Raw genomic sequence first — 22,656 nt, 5'->3', positions numbered from 1 at the left:
CACTAACACTAACCCTAAACCTCATCCTAACCCTCATCCTAACCCTGACTCTAACCCTAAACCTCACCCTCACACTAACCCTAACTCTAACCCTAACCCAAACCCTAATCCTCACCGTAACCCTAACCCTAACCCACACACAATGTAACCGTAAACATAAACCTTACCCTAACAATAACCCTAACCCTAACCCTAAACCTCACCATAACCCTAGCCCTAACACTAATCCTAAACCTCACCCTCACCCTCACCCTAACCCCAACCCTAACCCGAACCCTAAACCTCAACCTTACCCTAACCCTCACCCGCACCCTCACCCTCACCGTAACTCTAACCCTAACCCTAAGAATAACACTAACCCTAACCCTAACCATCACCATAACCCCTTATCCTAACCCCCAAACTCACCCTCAGCCTTACCCTTAGCCTAAGCCTTACCCTAAACCTAACCCTCAAACTCACCCTCACGCTAACCCTAATTCTACTCTAACCATATCCCAAAACATCAACATAAACCTCAGCCTCACCCTAACCCTAACAATAAAGCTAACCCTAACCCTCACCCTAAACGTCCACCTATACCTAATTCTAACCCTAAAACTTACCCTCACACTAACCCTAACCCTCACCATAAACTTCACCCTAACCCTCACCCACAACATCACCCTCAACCTCACTGTAACTCTAACCCAAAACCTAACAATAAGATTAACCCTAATCCTAACCCTAACCTTAATCCTAACCATAAACCTCACCCTCAGCCTCACCCTCACCGCAAAATTAACCCTAACCATAACACTAACAATAACCCTAACCATAACTCTAAACCTAACTCGAACCCTAAACCTTGCCTTATCCTCACTCCCAACCTCACCCTCAGCCTAACCCTAAGAATAACCCTAACCCTAACCCTCACCGTATCCCAAACCCTAACCATAACCCTAACCCTAACCGAAACCCTAACCCTAACCCCAAACCTAACACTAACCCTAACCCTAAACCTCACCCTCACCATCACCTTAACCCAAACAATAACCCTAACCCTCACCGTAACCCTAAGACTAACCCTAACCCTAACCCTCACACTCACCCTCACCCTAACCCTAATCGTAAACATAACCCTATCCCCAACCCAAACCCTCACCCTAGCCCTCAACCTAACCCAAATCCTAACCCTAAACCTCATCCTAAACCTCACCCTGACCCTAACCTTAACCTTCACACTAACCCTAACCCTAAACCTAAACTTCACCCTAACCCTAAACCTAATCCTCACCCTCACCCTTACCCTCAACTTAACTCTAACCCTAACCCTAACAATAACCCTAACCCTAAACCTAACCCTAACCCTTGCACTCACCATAATTCTAACACTAACCTTAACCCTAAACCTCACCCTAACGCTAACAATAAGCCTCACCCTCACTCTAGCCTTCACCCTAACCCTAATTATAACCCTAAACCTCATCCTAACCCTCACCCCAAACCTAAAAGGCTAACCATTACACTAGCCCTCAACCTAATGCTAAATTTAACCCTAAACCTCACCCGCACCTAACCCTAACCCTCAACCTCACCCTCACCCTCCGCTTAACACTAAGCCTAACCCTAACTCCAACCCTAACCATAACACTAACCCTAATGCTAAACCTCACCCCAACCCTCACCCTAACCCTCAACCTCACCCTAGCCCACACCCTAAACCTAAGCCTAAGTATAACCCTCACCCTAACTCTCACTATAACCCTAACCCCAACCCTCACCCTAACCCTAACCTTCTACATCACCCTCATTCTAACTCTAATCCTAACCCTAACCCTAACTGTAACCCTCACACTCACCCTCACCTTAACCCTAGAACTAATCCTAGCTTTAACCCTCACCCTCACCCTCACCCTAAACCTCACCCTAACCCTAACCCTAACCATAACCCTCACCCTCAGCCTCACCCTCACCGCAAACTTAACCCAAACCATAATACTAACAATAACTCAAACCCTCACCCTAACCCTAACCCTAACCCTAAACCTAACCCTAACCCTAAATCTAAACCTAACCATAACCCTAATACTAACCCTCACCCATACCCTCACAGTAACCATAACACTAACCTTAACCCTTACAATAACCTTAACCCTAACCCTATGCCTCATCCATACCATATCCTTCACACTAACCTTAACCCTCACCCTAACACTTACCCTCACACTAACACTAACACTAACCCTAAAATTAACCCTCACATTAAACCGAACCCTAACCCTAAACCTCAACCTTAACCTCACCCTCACCTTAACATTAACACTAACCCTAACCCTAAACTTCCCCCTCCCCCTCCCCCAACCCTATATCTAACCATAAACCTCACCCTAATCCTAACCCTAACCCTCACCCGCACCCTCAACCTCACCGTAACTCTAACCCTAACCCTAACAATAACACTAACCCTAACCCTAACAATCACCATAACCCTAATCCTCACCCCACCCTGAGCCTCACCCTCACCTCAAACTTAACCCTAACCATACCACTAACAATAACCCTAACCCAAACCCTAATCCTAATCCTCACCCCCACCCTCATCCTCACCCTAACCCTAATCCTATCCCTAACCCTCACCCTAACCTTAACTCTAAACCTAAACCTCACCCTCAGCCTAACCCTAACTCTAACCCTAACCCTAACACTAAACCTCACCCTAACTCTAACTCTAACCCTCATCCTAACCCTAACCCTCACCCTCACCCTCACATTTAGCCTAACCCTAAGCCTAACCCTGAACCTATCCCTAACACACACACTCAGCCTCACCCTAACACTAATCCTAACCCTAAACCTAACCCTCCCCCTAACTCTCCCCCTAACCCTAAACTTAACACGAACACCAACCCTAACCCTCAAGCTAACCCTCACCCTAACCCTAACTCTAACCCTAAGCCAAACCCTAAACCTCACCCTAACACTAACCCTAACCCTCATGCTCACCCTCACAGTAACGGTAACACTAAACCTAACGCTAACAATAACCCTAACCCTATTACCAACCCTCACCTTAACCATAACCCTCACTCTAACCCAAACCATCACCCTAACACTTACCCTCACCCTAACACTAAACCTAACCCTAAGCCTAACCCTCACACTAACGCTAACACTAACCCTAACCCTAGACCTCAACCTAACCCTCAACCTCACCATAACCCTAATTCTAACCCTAATCGTAACCCTCCCCCTAACCCTCCCTCTAACTCTATAACTAACCCTCAACTTCACCCTCACCCTCAACCTAACCCTAACCCTAAACCCCACCCTAACCATAACCCTAACCCTCACTGTCATGCTCGTCCTAAGCCTAAGCCTAAGCCTAAGCCTAACACTAACTCTAATCCTCACCTTAACCCCAACACTAACACTAACCCTAACTCCAACCCTAAACCTCACACCCACCCTAACCCTAACTCTAATCCTAACCAGAAACCTAAACCTCATCCTAGCCCTAACCCTCACCCTCAACCTCACGCTCACCGTAACCATAACCCTAACAATAACCCTAAACCTAACCCTAACCCTCATCCTAAAGATAACCTTCACCTTAACCCTAACCCTTGCCCTAACACTTACCCTCACCCTATCACTAACCCTAACCTTTACACTAACCCTCACAATAACCCTAACCATCACCCTAACGCTCACCCTAACTCTGACCCTAACTCTCACCCTCACCCTAGCCCATACCCAAACCCTAACCCTATGCCTAACCCTCACCCTAACCCTCACTCTAAACCTAACCCCAACACTGACCCTAACGGTAACCCTCAACCTCACCCTCATCTTAACTCTAATCCTAACCCTAACCCTAACACTAAACCTAACCCTAACCCTAACCCTCACCCTAAACCTAACTCTAACCCTAAATCTCACCCTCACCCTAACCGTAACCCTAACCCTAATCCTAAACCTCAGCCTAAACCTAAACCTTACCCTAACACTTACCCTCACCTTAATACTAACACTAACCCTAACATTAACCTTCACACTAACGCTAACCATCACCGTAAACCAAAACCTCATCCTAACCCTAACCCTAACACTCAATGTCACCCTAAGCCTCACCCTAACTCTAACCCTCATCCTAACCCTTAACCTCTCACTAACGCTAACATTAATCCTCATTCTAACCCTCAACCTCACCCTAACCCTAACCCGAACACTCACCCTTACCATAACCCTCACCCTCAGCATAACCCTCTGATTTCTCTTACTGTCACACTCATCCTAACCCTCACCCTAAACCTAATCCTCAGCCAAACCCTCATCCTAACTGTAACCCTATCCATAACCCTAATCCTAACCCTCAACGTAACCCTAAACGTAACCCTCATCCTAACAATCACTCTAACCTTAACCCTAACCATCAACTTAACCCTAACCTCACCCTCACCTTCAGCCTCAGCCTAACCCTAAGCCTAAGCCTAAACGTAACCCTAAACCTCACACTTACCCTAGCCCTCACACTAACCCTAATCCTAACCCTAACCATCATCCTAACCCTCAAGCTAACCATAACATGAACCATCACTCTAAACCTAATCCTCATCCCCACACTCACCCTCAGCCTAACCCAATGCCGAAGCCTAACCCTAACCCTAACCCTCACACTCACACTCACCCTAACCTTAATCCTAACCCTAACCCTAAAACTAAACCTCAACCTAATGCTCACCCTAACCCTAAACCTAACCCTCACCTTCACCTTAGGGCTCACCCTAACCCCACCTCAAACTTAACCAGAACCCTCACCGGAACCCGAACCCTAACACTCACCCTAACTCTACCCCTAACCCTAAACCTAAACCTAACCCTAGGCCTAACACTAACCCTCACCCTCACACTTGCCCTCACCCTAACCCTAATTGCAACCCTAAAACTCATCCAAGCACTCACCCTAACGCTAATCCTAACCCTTAACCTAACACTAAACCTAATTCTAACCCTCAACCTAACTGTAATCCTGAACCTTACCATAACCCTAACCCTAACCCTCACACTAATACTAAACCTTACTCGAACCCTAACCCTAAACCTCACCCTAACCCTAACCCTCACCCTCAAACTAGACCGCAACCTAACCGTAACCATCATCCTCACCATAAACCTCACACTAACCCGAACACTAATCGTCATTCTAACCCTTACCCTCAACCTAACCCTAACCCTCAACCTAAACCTAAACCTCACACTCACCATAAACCTAAAGTGAAACCTCACCCTATCCCTAACCCTAACCCTAACACTAAACCTCACCCTAACCCTAACCCTAACCCTCACACGCACCCTTACCCAAATGCTAATCCTAAACCTAACCATATCACTAACCCTAACCCTCACCCTAAACCTCACCCTAACCCTAACCCTAACACTAACCCTAATTCTAACCGTCACACTAACCGTCACCCTAACGCTAACTCTAACCCTAAAACTCACCCTCACCCTAACCCTAAACCTGACACTCACCCTCACCCTCAGCCTTTCCCTAAGCCTAGCCCTAACCCTAACCCTCAGACTCACCCTCACCCTAAACCTAATCCTAAACCTAAACCTAACCCTCATCCTAAATCTAACCCTCACCCTAACCCTAACACTAACACTAACCCTAACCCTAAACCTCACCTTATCCCTCCACCTAACCCTAACTCTAACCCTGAACCTCACCCCCACCCTAACACTGAACCTAACCCTAAACCTCACCCTCACCCTAGCCCTCACCCTAACCCTAATCCAAACCTTAACACTCATCCTAAACCTCACCCTAACCCTAAACCTAACCCTCACCCTAACCCTAACCCTCACCCTTAACCTCATCCTTAGCCGAAGCCTAAGCCTAATCCTAAACCTAACACTAACCAACACACTCAACCTCACCCTATCCCCTAACCCTAACCCTCACCCTAACCCTAACCCTCACACTCAACCTCATACTTAGACTAACCCTAAGGCTAACCCTAAACCTAACCCTAACCCACACACTCACCCTCACCCTAACTCTAATCCTAACCCTAACCCCAACCCTAACCCTCACCCTAGCCTTCACCCTAACCCTAATCCTAAACCTAACCCAAACTCTCACCATAACCCTAACCCTAAACCTCACCCTAAACCTAAACCTAACCCTCACCCTCACTGTAAGGGTAACCCTAACCCTAACAATAACCCTAACCCTAACTCTAACCCTCACCCTAACACTTACCCTAACCCTTACACTAACCCTAACCCTAACACTAACCCTCACACTAATCTTAACCCTTAACCTAACCCTAAACTTCACCCTAAACCTAACCCTAACCCACAACCTCAGGCTAGCCCTCACCCTAAACCTCAAACAAACCCTAACCCTAATTCTCAATTTAACCCTCACCCTCACCCTAACCCTAACTTTAACCCTTACCCTAACCCTCGCCTTAACCCCAGCCCTAACCCTTATCATAATTCTCACGCTCAGACTAACCCTCACCTTTACGGTACCATCACCCTCACCCTAACCCTCACCCTAACCCTAACCCTCATCCTAACCCTCACCCTAACCGTAACCCTAACCATCACCCTAACCCTAACACTCACCCCCAACCTGACAATCAGACTAACTCTAAGCCTAAGCATAAATCTAACTCTAACCCTCAACCTCACCCTAGCCCTCACCCTAACACTTATCCTTATCCAAACCCTCATCCTAACCCTCAACCTAACCCTAACCCTAACCATCTCCCGAAACCTAATCCTCACACCCAAACTCACCCTCAGCCTCACCCTCCACCTAAATTTAACTCTAACCATAACCCTAACAATAAAACTAACCCTAATCCTAACCCTAACCCTAACCCTAAACCTCAACCTAAACCTCCCCCTAACCCTAACCTAACACTAACCCTAACCCTCCCCCTAAGCCTAACTCTAACCCTAAACCTCACACTCAACCTAACCCTAATCCTAAACCTAACCCTTAACCTCACCCTAACCCTAACCCTCACCCTTAACCTCACCCTCACCCTCAATGTAACTCTAACCCTAACCCTAACAATAACACAAATCCTAACCCTAATCCTAACCCTAACCCTAATCCTATATCCAACCCTCACCCTCAGCCTCACCCTCACTGCAAACATAACCATAACCATAACACTAACAATAACCCTAAACCTCATCCTAACCCTCACCCTAACCCTAACCCTAAACCTAAACCTCACCCTAACAATAAACCTAATGCTCACCCTCACCATAGCCCACACCCTAAAGCTAATCCTAAACCTAATCCTCATCCTAACACTCAGCCTAACCCAAACCCTAACCCTCACCCTAGTCCTAACCCTCAAAATAACCCTAACCCGCACCCTCACTGTAACCTGAACCGTAAACCTCACCCAAACCCTAAACTTAACCTGAACCTTAACTCTCACCTTAACACTACCCATAACCCAAAAACTAAACCTAACCTTTACCCTTACACTCACCCTCAGATTAACCCTTAGCCTAACCCTAACCCTAAGCCTAACCCACTAACCCTAACACTAACCCTAATGCTAATCCTAATCCTAACCCTAACCCTCACCCTCATCCTAAACCTCACCCTAACCCTAACACTAACCCTAACCCTCACCCTAACCCTCACCCTAAACCTCACCCTAAACCTAACTCTAACCCTAAACTTCACCCTCAACCTCACCCTAACCCTAACTCTAACCCTAACCCTAAACCTCACCCTAACCCTAATGCACAACCTCACCCTCACCCTCAACATAACTCTAATCCTAACCCTAACAATAACACTAATCCTAACCCTAACCCTAACCCCCACCCTCATCGTAAACCTAACCTTAACCCAAACCCTCACCCTAACCCTAACACTAACCCTAACCCTAAAATTCACCCTTACCCTAACCCTGACTCTCACCCTCAGCCCCACCCTCACTGTAAACTTAACCCTAACCATAACACTAACAATAACCCTAACCCTAACTCTAATCTAACCCTCACACTCACCCTAAACCTAACCCTAACCCTCACCCTAATCCTAAACCTAACCCTAACCCTAAACCTCCCCATAACCCTAATCCTAACCATCAAGTTCACCCTAACCATCACACTAACCCTAATCATCCTCACCCAAAACCTCACAATAATCCTAACACTAATCCTTAATCTAACACTCACCCTCACCCTAACACTAATGTGAACCCTCACCCTTACCGAAACCCTCACCCTCAGCGTAAACCTCACTTTTACTCTTAGTGTCACCCTCATTCAAACCCTCACTGTAAAGCTAACATTCATCCTAACCCTCACCCTAACCGTAACCCTAAACATCACCCCAACCCTAACCCTCATCCTCAGCTTTAGCCTCGGCCTAACCCCAATCCTAAGCCTAACCCTAAACCTAAACCTCACACTCACCCTATCCCTCACCCTAACACTAACCCTCACCCTAACACTAATCCTAACCCTAACCCTAACCCTAACCCTAACCCTAAACCTAAACCTCAACCTCACCCTAACCCTAACCCTAACACTAAACCTAACCCTAACCATAATCATAACCCTCACCGTCAGCCTCACCCTCACCGCAAACTTAACCCAAACCATAACACTAACAATAACCCTAACCCTCACCCTAACCCTAAACCTAAACCTAACCCTAACTTAAACCCTAACCCTAAAACTAAAACTGACTCTAACCCTAATCCTAACTCTCACCCTCACCCTCACTGTAACCATAACCCTAACCTAACCCTTACAATAACACTAACCCTAACCCTATCCCTCATCTTAAACATATCCTTCACCCTAACCCTAACCCTCACCCTAACATTTACCCTCACCCTAACCCTAACGCTAACACTAACCCTAACCCTAACCCTCACCCTCAGCTACCCCCTAACCCTAACTCTAAGCCTAAACCTCCCCCTCCCTCTAACCCTAACCCTAACCCTAACTCTAAACCTCAGCCTAACCCTAAACCTAAACCTCACACTCACCCTAGCCCTCACCCTAATCCGAATCCAAACCTAACCCAAATCCTAACCCTCATTCTAACACTAACCCTAACCCTCACCCTCAGCCTCCCCCTAACCCTATATCTAACCGTAAACCTCACCCTCACCCTAACCCTAAACCTAACCTAAACCCCACCCTAACTCTAACCCTAACAATCACCTGCAATCTCAACCTCACAGTAACTCTAACCCTAAACCTAACAATAACACTAACCCTAACCCTAACCATCACCCTAAACCTATTCCTCACCCCACCCTCAGCCTCACCCTCACTGCAAACTTAACCCTAACCATAACACTAACAATAACCCTAACCCTAACACTAACACTAATCCTCAGCCCCACCCTCATCCTCATCCTAACTCTAAGCCTAACCCTAACCCTAAGACTAACCCTCACCGAAACCCTAACCCTAACCCTATACCTAACCCTAAACCTAAACCTAACCCTAACCCTAAACCTAATCCTCAGCTTCACCCTCACCCTAAACCAAACCCTAACCCGAAACCTCACCCTAACCCTAAGCCTAAGGCTAACCCTAACCCTAAACTTCACACTCACTCTACCCTAACCCTAATCCTAAACATAAACCTCATCTGAACACTCACCTTAACGCTAATCCCAACCATCACCCTAACCCTAACCCTCACCCTCACCCTCAGCCTCAGCTTACCATTAAGCCTAACTCTAACCCTAACCCTAACCCTAACACTAAACCTAACCCTCACCCTAACGCTCACCCAAACCCTAACCCTAACCCTCACCCTCACCCTAGCCCAAACCCAAACCATAAGCTTAAGCCTAACCCTCACCATAACCCTCACTCTAACCCTAACCCCAACACTCACCCTAACCTTAACCCTCACCCTCACCCTCACCCTAACTCTAATCCTAACCCTAACCCTAACACTCACCCTCACCTTAACGTTAATCCTAATCCTAACCCTAACACCAACCCTCACCCCCAAAGTAAACATCACCAGAACACTAACTCTAACCCTCACCCTAAACCTAACTCTAAACCTAAACCTCACCCTCACACTATCCGTAACCCTAAAACTAATCCTAAACCTCACCCCAAACCTAAACCTCACCGTAACCCTAACCCTAACCCTCAACTTCACCCTAGCCCTCACCCTATCTCTAACCCTCATCCTAACCCTAAACCTCACCGTTACACTAACACTAATCCTCAATCTAACCCGAATCCTCAGCCTAACCCTCACCTTTTCTCTTACTGTCACCCACATCCTAACCCTCACCCTAAACCTAACCCTCATCCTAACCCTCACCCTAACTATAACCCTTACCATCACCCTAACCCTAAACCTCACCGTCACCTTCAGCCTCAGCCTAACCCTAAGCCTAAGCCTAAACCTAACCCTAAACCTCACACTCACCCTAGCCCTCACCCTAAACCTAATCCTAACCCTAACCCTCAGACTAACCCTCAAGCTATCCATATCCTGAACCATTATTCTAAACCTAATCCTCATCCCCACACTCACCCTCAGCCTAACCCAAAGCCTAAGCTTAACCCTAACCCTAACGCTCACAGTCACACTCACCCTAAATTTAATCCTAAAACTAACCCTAAACCTAAACTTCAACCTAACCCTCACCCTAAACCTAACCCTAACACTCACCCTCACAATAGGCCTCACCCTAACCCTCACCCTAACCCTAAAACTAAACCTCACCCTAACCCTAACCCTAAGCCTCACCCTCACCATTGCCCTCACCCTAACATTAATTGCAACCTTAACCCTCATCCAAACACTCACCCTAACCCTAACCCTAACCGTCAACCTAACCCTACACCTAATTCTAACCCTCAACATAACCCTAACCCTGACCCTCACTGTAACCCTAACAATAACCCGCACCCTAACCTAAACCTAATCTGAACCTTAAACCTCACCCTAACCCTAACCCTCATCCTAACCCTATCCCTCATCATAAACTTAATCCTAACCCGAACTCTCATGTAAACACTCACCCTAACCCTAACACTAAACCTCGCCCTAAACCTAGCCGTAATCCTAACTCTCAACCTAACCCTAACCCTCACCCTCACCATAACCCTAAGCCGAAACATCACCCTAACCCTAAACCTAACCCTAACCCTAAACCTCACCCTAAACCTAACCCGAAACCTCACCCTCATGCTAGCCCTCACCCTAACCCTAACCTAAACCTAACCCTCATCCAAACCCTCACCCTAACCCTAACCCTAACCCTCACCCTAACCCTAACCCTAACACTAACCCTAACCCTAACCCTCACACTAACCCTAAACCTAACACTAACCCTCACAATAACCCTCACCCTAAAGCTAATAATAACCCTAAACCTCACCCTCACCCTAAACCTAACCCTCACCCTCACCCTCACCCTCAGGCTATCCCTAAGCAAAACCCTAACCCTAACCCTCACACTCACCCTCACACTGACCCTAATCCTAATCCTAACCCTAAACATAACCCTCATCCTAACCCTAATGCTGACCCTAACAATAACCCTAACACTAAACCTAACCCTAAACCTCACCCTATCCCTCACCCTAACCCTAACCCTTACCCTAAACCTCACCCTAACACTAATCGTAACCTTATCCCTCATCCTAACCCTCACCCTAACCCTAAACCTAACCCTCACCCTAACCCTAAACCTCACCCTTATCCTCACCCTCAGATTAACAATTAGCCTAAACCTAACCCTAAGCCTAACCTAAACCCTCACCCTAACACTAACCCTAATCCTAATCCTAACCCTAAGACTAACCCTCACCCTCATCCTAACCCACACACTAAACCTAACACTAAACCCAACCCTAACCCTCACCCTGACCCTCACACTAACACTAACACTAAAACTAAACCTCACCCTCAACCTCACCCTAACCCTAACCCTAACCCAAACCTCACCCTAACCATAAACCTCACCCTCACACTCACCATAACACTAATCCTAACCCTAACAATAACACTAATCCTAACCCTAACCCTAAACCTCACCCTCACTGTAACCCTAACCCTAACCCAAACCCTCAACCTCACCCTCACCCTAACCTTAACCCTAAAACTCACCCTAACCCTAACCCCAGCACTAAAAAAACTCTAAACCTAACCCTAACCCTCATCCCAACCAAAACCTTCACCCTATCCCTAACCCTCACCCTAACACTTACCCTCACCCTAACACTAACCCTTACCCTAATATTAACCCTCACACTAACCCTAACCATCACTCTAACTCTAAACCTCACCCTAACCCTAACCCTCACCGTCAACCTACCCTCAACTTAACCCTAACCCTCATCCTCTCCCTAAACCTCAAACTCGCCCTAACACTAATTCTCAATCTTACCAGCACCCTCAACCTTACCCTAACCCTCACCCTTACCATAACCCTCACACTCAGCTAAAACCTCAACTTTACCCTTACAGTCACCCTCACCCTAACCCTCACCCTAACACTAATCCTCATCCTAACCCTGACTATAAGGGTAACCCCTACCATCACCCTAACCCTAACCCTCACCCTCACCCTCAGTCTCAGCCTAACCCTAAGCCTAAGCCTAAACCTAACCCTAACCCTCACCCTCACCCTAGCCCTCTCCCTAACCCTAATCCTAACCCTAAACCTCATCCTAACTCTCACCCTAACCCTAACCCTAACCCTCACCCTAACCCTAACCCTCACCCTCACTCTCATCCTAACCCTAAGCCTAACGCTAACCCTAACCCTAACCCTCACACTCACCCTCACCCAAACCCTAATCCTCAACCTAACCCTATCCCTAACCCTAACCCTCACCCTTACCCTCACCCTAACCCTAACCCAAACACTAATCCTAACAATAACCCTCACATCAAACCTCACCTTAACAATAACTCTAACCCTAAACCTCACCCTGACCCTAACCCTAAGTCTAACCCTAAACAAAACCCTAAACCTCACCCTAAACCTAAACCTAAACTTCATCTGCACCCTCACAGTAACTGTAACCCTAAACCTAACCCTCACCTTCACCCTAACCTAACACTAACCCTGACCCTAACCCTAACCCTAACCCTACTCCTAACCCTCACCCTAACCATAACATTCACCCTAACCCAAACCCTCACCCTAATGCTCACCTTCACCCTAACCATAACACTAACCCTAACCCTAACCCTCAACCTAAACCTTCCCCTAACCCTATATCTAACCCTCATCCTCACCCTCACATTCACCTTAAGCCTAACCATAAACCCCACTGTAACCCTAACCCTAACCCTCACACTCATGCTCGGCCTAAGCCAAAGCCTAAGCCTAACCCTAACCCTAACCCTCACCCTAACCCTAACACTAACGCTAACCCTAATTCTAATCCTATACCTCACCCTCACCCTAACCCTAACTCTAACCCTTACCCTAAACCTAAACCTCATCCTAACCCTAACCCTCAGCCTCACCCTCAACCTCACTGTAAACGTAACCCTAACCCTAACCATAACAATAACCCCAACCCTAACCCTAACCATCCTAACCATAACCTTCACCCTAACCTTAACCCTCACCTTAACACTTACCCTCACCCTAACACTAACCCTATCCCTAACACTAACCCTCACACTAACCCTAACCATCACCCTAACCCTAAATCTCACCATAATCCTAACCCTCACCCTCAACCTAGGCCGCAACCTACCCCTAACCCTCATCCTCACCCTAAATTTTACACTAACCCTAACACTAATCCTCAATCTAACCCTCACCTTCACCCTAATCCTAACCATCACCCTTACCATAACCCTCAACCTAAGCCGAAAACTCACCTTTATGATTACCGTCACCCTCACCCAAACCCTAATCCTCATCCTAACCCTCACCCTAACAGTAACCCCAACCATTACCCTAACCCTAACCTTAAACCTCACCTTCACCCACAGCCTCAGCGTAAACATAAGTCTAAGCCTAACCTTAACCCTAACCCTCACCCTCACCCTCACCGTAACTCTAACCCTACCTAACCCTGAACTTCACCCTAAACACAACCCTATCCCTAACCCTCACCTAACCCTAACCCTGTTCCTAACCCTCACCCTAACTCTCACCCTAAACCTCACCGTAAACATAAGCCTAAACCTAACCCTCAACTTCACCCTAAACCTCACCCTAACCCTTACCCTCACCCGAACCCTAAACCTAACCCTCAGCCTAACCCTCATCCTAAACCTACCCATAACCCTAACCCTCGCTCTAAGCTTAATGCTAATCCTAACCCTAACCCTCACATTAACCCTAACCCTAACCCTCACGCTAAACCTAACCCTCAGGCTAACCCTCATCCTAACCCTAACCCTAACCCTAACCTTCACATTAACCCTAACCCTATCTGTCACGTTCAACCTCACCCTCAACATAAACCTAACCCTAACCCTAATCCAAAACTAACCCTACCCCTCACCCTAACGCTAAACCTAATGCTAACCAAAAACCTCACCGAAATCGTAAACCTATCCCTAACCTTCACCCTAACCATAACCCTAATCCAAAAATTAATCCTCACCTTAACCCTTAACATCACTCTAAACCTTTCCCTCACCCTAACCCTAAATTATCAGTCTAACCCTCATCCTAACCCTAACCCTAACATTCACCCTAACATTAACCCTAACAATAAACCTTACCCTCACCTAAACCCTAACTTTCACCCTCACCCTCAACCTCACCCTCACGCTCACACTAACCCTCACACTCACCCTAACCCTCACCCTAACCCTAACCCTCATCCTAACCCTCACCCTAACCGTAACCCTAACCATCACCCTAACCCTCACCCTCACCCTCACCCTCAGCCTCAGCCTAACCTTAATCCTAAGCCAAACCCTAACCCTCACCCTCACCTTAGCCCTCACAGTAACCCTAATCCAAACCATTACCCTCATCCTAACCCTCAACGTAAACGTAACCCTAACCAACACTCTAAACATAAGCCTCATCCCCACACTCAGCATCAGCCTAACCCTAAGCCTAAGCCTAAGCCTAACCCTACCCCTAAACCTCACCATAAACCTAACCGTAACCTAAGGCTAACCATAACCCTAATCCTCACAATCACTCTCACCCTAAACCAAACCCTAACCCTAACCCTGAACCTCATCCAAACCCTCACTCTAACCCTAAATCTCACCCTGACTGTAACACTAACCCTCATCCCCACCCTCACCCTCAGCCTAACCCTAAGCCTAAGGATAACCCTAACTCTAACCCTGACACTCACCCACACCTTAAATAATCCTAACCCTAACCCTATCCCTAAACCGAAACCAAAACCTCACACTCAGCCTAAGACTAACACTAACCCTAAACCTCACCCTCAACCTAACCCTAACACTAAACCTCACCCTAAACCTCACCCTCACCCTAATCCTCACCCACAACCTCACCCTCACAATAACTCTAACCCTAACAATAACACTAACACTAACCCTAACCCTAAATCTAACCCTAACCATAAACCTCACCCTCACTGCAAACTAAACCCTAACCATAATACTAACAATAACCCTAACCCTAACCCTAAGCCTAACCCTAAAACTAACCATAAATCTAACCCTAAAACTCAACCTCACCCTAAACCTAACTCTAACACTAACCCAAACCCTAAACCTCACCCTAACCCTAACCCTCAACCGCACCCTCACCCTCACCATAAATCTAACCCTAACCCTAAACCTAACCATCACCCTAAACCTAATCCTCATACCACCCTCAACTTCAGGCTAACACTACACCTAAGCCTAAGCCTAACCCTAACCCTCAGTATAACCCTAAACGTAATCCTATCACTAACCCTAACCCTAACCCTAATCCTGACCATCACCCTCACATTAAACCAATCCCTAACCCTAACCCTAACCCTAAGCCTAACCCTCATCCTCACCCTAAACTTCACACTAAACCTAACCCTAATCCTCAATCTAACCCTCACCCTCTCCTTAACCCCTAACCTTCAACCTTACCCTAACCCTCACCCTAACCCTAAACCTCAAACTTAACTTAACCCTCACCCTCAGCCTAACCCTCAACTTTACCCTTACCATAACACTCACCCTAACTCTCACCCTATCCCTAAACCTCATGCTAACCTTCAACCTAACCGTAACCTTAAACATCACCCTAACCCTAAACCTCACCCTCAACCTCACCTTTAGCCTAAGCCTAAAACTAACCCTAACCCTAACCCCCACCCTCACCCTAGCCCTCACCCTAACCCTAACCCTAACCCTCATCCTCACCCTCACCCTCACCCTCACTCTCACCATAACTCTAATCCTAACCTTAACAATAACACTAATCCTATCTCTAAACCTAACCCTAAAGCTAATCCTAAACCTAACCCTCACCCTCAGCCTCACCCTCACAGCAAAGGGAATCTTAACCATAACACTAACAATAACCCTAACCCTAAACCCAATCCTAACCCTCACCCTCACCCTAACCCTAATCCTAACCCTAACCCTCACTCTAACACTAACCCTCACCCTCACCTTAAGCCTAATCCAAATTTTAAAACTCACCCTAACACTAATCCTCATCCTCACCATAACCCTAACCCTCACACCTACCTTCACCCTCAGCCTAACCCTAAGCCTAAACCTAACCCTAACGCTAACCCTCACACTCACCCTTACCCTAACCCTAATCCAAAACCTAAGCCTATCCCTAAACCTCAACGTAACCCTAACCCTCATCCTAAACCTCCCCCTAAACCTAACTCTAAACCTAAAACTCACACTCAAACAAACCGTAACCCTAAACCTCACCATAAACCTCACCCTAACCCTAACCCTCACCCTCACCCTCACCCTCAACTTAACTCTAAACCTAACCCTAACAATAACACTAACCCTAACCCTAACTCTAAACCTAACCCTAACCATAAACCTCAGCCTCAACGCAAACTTAACTGTAACCATAACACTAACAATAACCCTAACCGTAACCCTAATTTTAACCCTAAGCCTAACCCTAAACCTAACCATAACACTAACAATAACCCTAACCCTAAACCTAATCCTAAACCTCACACTCACCCTAACCCTAATCCTAACCCTAAGCCTATCCCTAAACCTCAACCTAAACCTAACCCTCACCTAACCCTCTCCCTAAACCTAACTCTAAACCTAAACCTCACCCTCAACTTAACCCTAAACCTCACCATAAATCTCACCCTAAACCTAACCCTCACCCTCACCCTCAACTTAACTCTAACCCTAACCCTAACAAAAACACTAACTCTAACCCTAACCCTAAACCTAACCCTAACCATAAAACTCACCCTCATCAGAAACTAAACCCTAACCATAACACTAACAATAACCCTAACCCTAACCCTAACTTTAACCCTAACCCTAAACCTAACCCTAATTCTCAACCCCACCCTCAACCTCAGCCTAACCCTAAATCTAACCCTAACACTAACCCTAACCCTAAACCTAAATCTCACCCTAAACCTCACCCTAACTCTAACCCTAACCCTAAACCTCACCCTAACCCTAACCCTAACCCTCACCATCAACGAAAATCTAACCTTACCCTAACAATAACACTAACCCTAAACCTAATCATCACCCTAACCCTAATCCTCACCCCCACCCTCACCCTCAGCCTAACCCTAAGTCTAAGCCTAACCCTAACCCTAACCCTCACACTCACACTCACCCTAAACCTCACCCTAACACTTACCCTCACCCTAACCCTCACCCTAACCCTAAGCCTAACCCTAAACCTCACTCTCACGCTAACAATCACCCTAACCCTTACCCTCACACGAACACTAACACTCAGCCTAACCCTCATCATAACCCTAGCCCTAACCCTACCCCTCACTCTAACCTTAACGCTAACAATAAAGGTAACCCTCATATTAACCCTAACCCTCACACTCACACTCAACCTCGCCCTCAGTATAACCCTAACCCTAACCCTAATCCAAACCGTAACCCTCACCCTCACCCTCACCCTAACTCTAAACCTAACCAAAACCCTCAACCTAAACCTAACCCTATCCCTAACCCTCATGCTAACCCTAAACCTAATCCTAAAACTAATCCTCATCCTAACCCTAACCCTCACCCTAACCTTAACCCTAACCCTAATCCTCACCCAAAACCTCACTTTCACCCTCAACCTCAGCCTCACCCTCACCCTTACCATCACCCTCACCCTAACACTCACCCTCACCCTAATCCTAACCATAACCCTAACCCTCACCCTAAACCTAACTCTGACACTCACCCTCACCCTCACCCCAAGTGTAAACCTACACCTAAGCCTAATCCTACACCTAAACCTCACCCTCACCCTCACCCTAAACCTAAACCTTACCCTAACCCTAACCCTAGCCCTCACCCTAACACTAACCCTAATCCTCCCCCTCAGCTTAACCCTAACCCTAATGCTAACCCTAACACTCACCGTCACAGTAAACCTAATCCTAACCCTCACCCTAAACCTAACCTTAACCCTAATACTATCCGTAACCCTCACCATCACCCTAAACCTCACTCTAACCCTTACCCTAACCATAACCCTCACCCTAACCCTAACCCTAACACTAACACTAAACCTCACCCTAACCCTCACCCTATTCCTAAATCTAAACCTAAACCTCACCCTAAACCTCACCCTAAAACTTACCCTCACCCTATCCCTAACACTAATCCTCACCATATCCCTAACCCTGAAACTCACCCTAACCCTCACCGTCACCTTAACCCTCACCCTAACCCTAACCGTCACTCTCACCCTAAAACTCACCCTCTCCCTAACCCGAACCATCACCCTAACCCTACCCTAAACCTCACCCGAATCCTAATCCTCACCCTAAACCTAACTCTAAACCTAACCCTCATACTAACCCAAACCCTCACCTTAAACCTCACCCTAACCCTCATGCTAACCCTAAAGCTAACCCTAACTCTCACTCTCACCCTAACCCTCATCCTAACCCTTATCCTCACACTAATCCTAACCCTAAACCTAATCCTCACATTAACCCTAACACTCACACTAACCCTAATGCTACCACTCACCCTACCCCTCACATTAACCCTAACACTAACCCTCACCCTAGCCCTATCCGTAACCCTCACATTCCCACTAACCCTCAATGTCACTGTCACCCTAACCCTCACCCTAACCCTAATACTCACCTACACCCTCACCCTCACCGTCACCCTCACCCTAACCCTCACCCTCACCCTAAACATCACCCTAATCCTAACCCTCACCCTAAACCTAACTGTAATCCTCACCCTAACCCTAAATCTCACCTTAAACCTCACCCTCACCCTAATCCTCACCCTCAGACTAACCCTAACCCTAAGGCTTTCCTAACGGAAACCCTCACCTTCATCCTCACCCTCACCCTAACACTAATCCTAATCCTCACTCTCACCCTAACCCTCACCCTAACCCTAACTTTCACCCCAAGCCTAACCCTAACCCTTACCCTCACCCCAAGCCTAACCCTAACCGTAACCCTCCCCCAACACAAACCCTCCCCCTAACCCTCACCCTAAACCTAACACTAACCCTAACCCTCACCCTCACCCTAAACCTCACCCTAACCCTTTCCCTCACATAACCCTAACCCTAACCCTAACCTTAATCCTCACCCTCACCCTAATCCTAACACTAATCCTCAACCTAACCCTAATCCTCCCCTTAAACCTCACCCTCAACCTAATCCTCACCCTAACCGTAACTCTAAGCCTTTCCTAACTGAAATCCTTACCCTCACCCTAACGCTCAGCCTAACCCTCACCCTCACCCTAACCCTAACCCTAACCCTATCCCACATCCTAAACCTCACCCTCACCCTAACCCTAACCCTAATCATCACCTATCCCTAACACAAACCCTAACCCTCACGCGAAAGCTCATGCTCACCCTAAGCCTAATGCTAACATTAACCTTCAACCTCACCCTAAACCTCGCCCTAACCCTAACCCTCACCCTAAACCTCGCCAAAACCCTTACCCTCACCCTAACCCTCACCCTATCACTAAGATAACCCTAACACTCACCCTCAGCCTAAGCCTCACCCTATCCCTATCCCAAACCCTCACCCTAAATTTCTGCCTCCATTCAACCGAACCCTAAACGTAACACTAATCCTAACCCTAACCCTCATCCCCAACCTCACCCGAACCATAACACTATCCCTAACGCTAAACCTCACTCTCACACTCACCCTAACCTTAACTCTTACCCTAAAAATAACTCTAACCCTAACCCTAAACTTCTCCCTCAACCTAACCCTAACCCTAAAACTCACACTAACCCTAATCCTTACCCTAAACCTCACACTCACCCTCAACCTAACCCTCACCCTTACCCTCACCCTCACTATCACACTAACCCTAACACTAACACTAACCCTCACCCTAACCATCACAGTCACCCTAACCCTCACTCTAACCCTAACCCTCAACCCCACCCTAATCCTCCCCCTCAACCGAACCCTCACCCTCACCCTAACACTCACCCTCACCCTAAACCTCACCCTCACAATCAACATCATGCTAACGCTAGCCCTTACCCTAACTATAACCCTGAACCTAACCCTAACCCTCACTGTTATCCTCACCCTAACCCTAACCCTAATGCTAAAACTAACCCTAGACCTCATCCTAACACTTACCATATCCCTAAACCTCACCCTCACCCTCACCCTCACACTAACCCTAACCCTCACACTAACACAAATCCTAACCCTCACCCTCACCCTCAACCTCACCCTAAACCTAACCCTAATCGAAACCCTCATCCTAACTCTAATGATAACCCTAACCCTTAACTTCACCCTAAATCTCACCCTAACCCTTAAACTCACCATAACCTTAACCCTAACCCTAACCCTAATCCTCACCCTAACCCTAACCCTCGCACACACCCTAATCCTCACCTACACCGGAACCCTTATCCTCACCCTAACACTGACCCTAACGCTAACCCTAACCCTAATCCTAAACCTAACACTCACCCTCAACTTCACCGTCACCCTAACCCTAACACTAAACCTAACACTCACCCTCACCTTAACACTCACCCTGACCAAAAACATCACCATAACCATAACCCTCACCCTAAACCTAACCCTAACCCTCACCCTAAACTTAACCCTCACCCTAATGCCCTCCCTATCCCTAACACTAACCCAACACCTCACCATCACTCAAACCCTCACACTAACCCTTATCCTAACACTTACCCTAATCCTAAACCTCACGATAACCCTCACACTAACCTTAATCCTTACCCTATCCCTAACCCTAACCCAAACCCTCACCCTAACCCTCACCGTAATCCTTACCCGCACCATAACCCTAACCATCACCCTCACCCTAAATCTCACCCTAACCCTTACCCTCACCCTAATCCGCAAACTAACCCTAACCCTAAACCGACGGCACACCCTAACCTTCACACTCACCAAAACCCTAATCCTCACCCTAACCTTTACCCTCACAATAACCCTATCTCTCACCCTAAACCTAACCCTTATTCTCAAAAGAACACTCACCCTCACGCTAAACCTCGCCCTCACACTAAACATCACCCTAACCCTAACACTCACCCAAACCCTAACCCTAACCCTCAACCTCACCCTAACCCTCACCATGACCCTAAACCTTACCCTAACCCCAACTCACACCCTCACCCTAAACCTCACCCAAACCCTAACCCTAACCCTTACCTAACCGAAAACCTCACCCTCACACTCACCCTCACCCTAATCCTCACCCTCACCCTAGCCCTCACCCTAAAACGAACCCTCACCCTAAACCTAAACCTAAGCCTCACCCACACCCTAACCCTAAACCTAATCCTAACCCTAACACACATCCTAACCCTAACTCTAAACCTAATGCTAACCCTAAACCTCACACTCACCCTAACCCGAACCCTATCCCTTACAGTCACCCTAACCCTAACCCTAACCCTCACACTAACCCTAAACCTTCCCCTCAGCCTAACACTCACCCTATACCTAACCCTAAATCTAAAACTCACTCTCACACTAACCCTCACCCTAACACTTGCCCACACCCTCACCCTCACCCTAACACTAAACCTAAACCTATACTTCACCCTAACGCTCACCCTTACCCTAACCCTCACTCTCACCCTAACCCTCACCCTAACCGTTACCCTCACCCTAACCCTTACCCTTACCCTACACCTAACCCTCACACTAACCTAAGCCTAACCCTCAACCTAAAACTTATGCTAACCCTAAATCTAACCCTAACCTTCACCATACCCCTAAACCTAGCCCTAACCCTAACCCTCACACTAAACCTAAACCTAACCCTCAGCCTAACCCTCATCCTAACCCTAAACCTAACCCTAATCCTAACTTCACCCTCACCCTCACCCTAACTCTAAACCTAAACCTAAACCTAACACTCAACCTCATCCTCACCTTAACCTAAAACTATCCCTAAACCTCACCCTAACCCTAACCATCACCCTAACCCTAACCATCACCCTATATCTCACCCTCACCCTAACCCTAACCCTAACACTCACCCTAACCCTAACGCTAACC

This window comes from Dipodomys merriami, unplaced genomic scaffold (assembly GCF_024711535.1).
Source record: "Dipodomys merriami isolate MVZ:Mamm:240054 unplaced genomic scaffold, mDipMer1.0.p SCAF_65, whole genome shotgun sequence".
Lineage (NCBI taxonomy): Eukaryota > Metazoa > Chordata > Mammalia > Rodentia > Heteromyidae > Dipodomys > Dipodomys merriami.
Note: the sequence above shows the minus strand (reverse complement) of the source record.